The sequence below is a fragment of the Protopterus annectens genome, chromosome 2.part0, assembly GCF_019279795.1.
Source record: "Protopterus annectens isolate FY-2018-M chromosome 2.part0, PAN1.0, whole genome shotgun sequence".
Lineage (NCBI taxonomy): Eukaryota > Metazoa > Chordata > Ceratodontiformes > Protopteridae > Protopterus > Protopterus annectens.
In genome coordinates this window covers 1,318,295,917-1,318,300,057 of record NC_056728.1, presented here as the reverse complement: position 1 = coordinate 1,318,300,057, position 4,141 = coordinate 1,318,295,917, and the positions used below count along the sequence as shown (strand labels likewise).

At 35.9% G+C, this 4,141-nt stretch overlaps 1 non-coding gene across 1 annotated transcript; it reads right to left on the bottom strand.

Moving 5' to 3' along the window:
• Window positions 1-3,608: 3,608 nt before the first annotated feature.
• Window positions 3,609-3,798, bottom strand: LOC122793809. The gene has a single exon (XR_006363545.1). It is a non-coding gene; the product is annotated as a U2 spliceosomal RNA (small nuclear RNA).
• Window positions 3,799-4,141: the final 343 nt, after the last annotated feature.

Below are 4,141 nucleotides of genomic sequence, written 5' to 3'. Positions count from 1 at the left end.
TGCTGCTCACCATAAAATTGAATGTCAAATTATTCATAAACAACATTGATAAGTACATAGGCAACAGAAAAATGTTAGCATAGGGTAATGGCAGTCAAGCTTCTTGTAAGACAATACATGATAAACCTGATAGTAAAAGCTATGGTCTTACAAAAACTTTGACCCATCTTAGATTTTTCAAGCCCTGTCAAGCTCTTTGAAAAAAAAAAAGTAGTCAGGAATACCAAATCAAACATGGAATCCAAAAGGATTTGCAACACGACTTCAGCAAAAGGAGAAGGACCACCACATCATTTCTATTGTTACTAATTGATATTATTTTCATTAGTATGGATAAAGGCCTGCTAACTGAAGGAATTTGTGCTAACCTCACTGAAGCCTTTGGAAATCTAGACTTGCTCTGTCTTATTATGCTTTTGAAGAATACAGGCTTTGATTCATCGGGTCATAGGTAGTTACTAGGCTTGCAGTCTTGAGGACAATTACCAGTTGCTCCAAGCACTGTCTGGTTAAGTAACTTGCTCAAGGTTACACAACAGCCAAATGAGTGCTGAGGGAATCAAACCCTGTACCACAGGAATGACAGCTTGCAGTTTCAATCCTTTGCACCAACTGCCAGATTTCAACCTTCTACACCAACTGCCAGAGGGGTTCCATCCAGTGGTTCAAATACTTCATAAAAGTTGCCTCACCTATACAATGTTATGGATGATATTCCCTTGGGTCCTATGTGGGACATTCTGTTAAAGTTTTTTATTAATGTTCTGCTCTTGTTATTCCAGAACTTAAAATGTTGTTGAATATTGATAACTTGATTACAGCATTTGCTTCATGCACTTTTATGAGCCTACAAACTGACCTGCAAAACAAATTAGTTAATGTCTGGATTGCAGACTCCTTTTTATAAACAGATAAACAAAGTACTTTCTTTCTCTTTTATTTATTTATTTATGTATTTGATAAAAAGCGAGTATGTTGATCATTCCTGTCGAGGGCCAGAGGCAAGGACAAAGAAGTATGCAATTGGTCAGTTATTTATATTTACAAATTGTAATGAATTATTCACCAGTTCATTATATTACACATAAGCATAGACAAAAAGTAAAAATGTAAAAATCCATGTGTGAATATCATATTTTATAAACATTTACACAATTAACATAAATAACTTGTTCACATACAGCTCAAAACAAATACTAGCAAGTGTGAAATAAAGAAGAGCAGCTGCAAATCAATGTGGGAATCATGCTGTTCACAATTTAGTGAGAAGTAAAACGTAAGAGATTATAACACCAGTTACATGCTTGCTCTTTGACACTTCCAGTTTCTGAAAACTGGTGTCTGTAGTATACAGACAGTACCTTTCTTCAAAAAGTAAAAACTGATTTTTTGGATGATCCCATTCTAGCCTTCAAACTACGTATTGACTCCATTAGGAATAAGATTGACAGAAAACTTAATCTGTGCTGGAAGATTTGTATGTATTTCTGTACACATGCCCATTCAGCTATTGTACAAGGAATTATTTTACCCTATGTGGTCTTCTGTGAATTAAAGCTGTCTCCATTCCAATCTGACCACCTTATGGACAGCTGAAGAAAAGGTATGGATGTTCTTGTACCTTGTACTGAAAAGACAGTTTTACTGACTTTATGTAGAGCTAAATTACTTCCTATAAAAGAAAAGTAAGACATGTTGTTGTGGAGATTGCTACTGGGCTATGGTCATCCTCTGGTACACAAACTCTAGATTACAAAAATGACTTACATACCCCATGCTTGTCAACCTGCACCCATCAGTTACACTATCCTCAAAACAAAATTAATAAAGGGTGACAAAATCTTCTGTATACCAACACAGCTGCATGTTATGTCTTCCCATATGATACTAGAATGTCTGTTTCCCTTAAATATTTAGATTCTCCATACAGAAAAGAGTTAAGTGTAAATGAAGCCCTCAGTCTAAACTCTAAAATCCTTACTATCATAAAATCTGTACATCATACAATACCCACCATTCAAAATCATTCTTTGCATATCTAATCATTCATAGATGTTGCATAACAATTCTCAAGAATGTTTTTTTATTGGTTCACTGTGTATCCTGTCACCCTGGGTACTATGTGTTATTTACACTGGTTCACTTGTTATGTGCTATCACAATGGGCACCACAAATTGGTTTCTTTGGGTTCTTTGTACATGATTTTTTTGTACAATATCTGCTAGCTGTACTTATTGTCTGTCTATCATTTATACACCTAAAGCATTACTGAGGTAATATTTAACGTCTGATATAAATGTTGCCTGTCTGTAAATATTTACTCAATGAGTTGTACTTTATGTGGTGCATTAGGCAATAATTCTCTAATTTTATATTTCTTGATGTATTTGGTACCTTACTTTTAGCGGTGGTGTGACTGCAAATAGTCCAGTTTGGACTCGCTTGCCTACCTAATAAATAATCATCAAATAAATGAATAAAATAAATAATATAGCATTAGACAAAAACAGTCTCCATTGCCTCTGTGATGTGAGCTATCTTGCTGTTTTAATTACACTAATGGGATAAGAAGTTTACAAATGTACTCAATAAGGATGTATGAGCTCATTCAGTGGTTCTGACCAAATATGTTATGATTTTTAAGCACTTCTGTTAATGCTGGAGCAATGACCCTGGAGTCGGTCAGTTTCATTGATGTTATTTCTTGGAACAAGTTTTCAGCAATGAATATGATCCAAAATAAGTCCCTTCTGTAGGCTGTTAAGATTGTTTACATGTAGTAATTTTATGATTTGACCTTACCAGTTTCCAAGGTCTGAATGTTGTGAATCAGTGATAATGTTACAGTCTGTGCCCTGTTCCTGTTTGACAATTGAATCCCCAGTCCTGCAGCAAAGAAAGGAAGTCACACTGTCCAGGTCAGGTCATATGGGACTGTATCAGCTGCTGCTGTGCCACAGATGAGTGATTCTCCAGCCTGTATCAAATGATGTACTAGGAGACATGTATCGTCAGAAAGGACAAAAGTCGGACAACAGGTGTACAGAAAGAGAGATATAGACAGAAACAGACTGGCAGACAGGCGGAGACAGACTAAGGCTAACACCTTTACATTACAAAATATGTTATCTCAAAGACCCATTCACAAGTGATCATGGATGTAATGACATACACCACGGTATAGGAACTAACTGTATGTGAGAAAAAAAACAAAACTGTCATATTTGATTGCCTTCCTTAGACTAATGGGGCATCTTGAATGAGAACCGATTCCTGGTTGTATTTGTAAGAAGGACGGTATATTGAGAAATGCTGATTAACAAGAGAGAACTTGCTGAATGAGCCAACCTTTAATACATCAGTGACCTGCAGCTCCCACATAAAAACTTTTTAGTTTAGTACTGTAGCTCTGGGCTGATGTTTAAAACAAATAAAAAATGCAGCATTATGAACTGACTGCGGTGTTTTTATTTTTACATGAACTGACTGCAGTGTTTTTATTTTTACACTTTACACTATTCACTATTTCAGAAGAGCACAGGATGAAATGCATAGTTGTTTTTTTGAGCAGTTGTAATTTTTTTAACTGCTTGTCAGCTCTTTTTTTTTTTTGTGTACCATTTCTGGAAGTACTGCAATACCAGCTCGATGCTTGGAGTGGATGGAGAAAGCCTCTATTCCATCTCCCTGTTCTAAAAATCAATTTAATATATGGTCCCCAGATAAGGAACATATCAGTTATTAAACTGATAAGAACAGATACTACACTTTTATAACTGGATAAGCCAGAATGATATGAAGGGTATAAAGGCTATAGTAACAGAGAGTTTTGGTTGATTTAAGTTTTTAGAACAGGCATGTCTGTACAGTGATGGGACCAGCTAGACGTTGTTCTTTATAAATACATGAACTGTGATTTCCTGTGATTAGTTAAAGAAAGATGGAACAGTGTATGCTACTAGGTCCTTTATAGACCTGCTGATGGTTGGATGACTGCTGTCAGTTTTTCCTCACACAGACCTATAAGTTCTTGATACCATTACTTCCTGTATATTTGTGCCAGGTAGAATGAGATGTAATCATTCTCTGTGAAGGACTGAGGTGTTGGCATTACACCCATTGTTCACATATTTAGGAGAC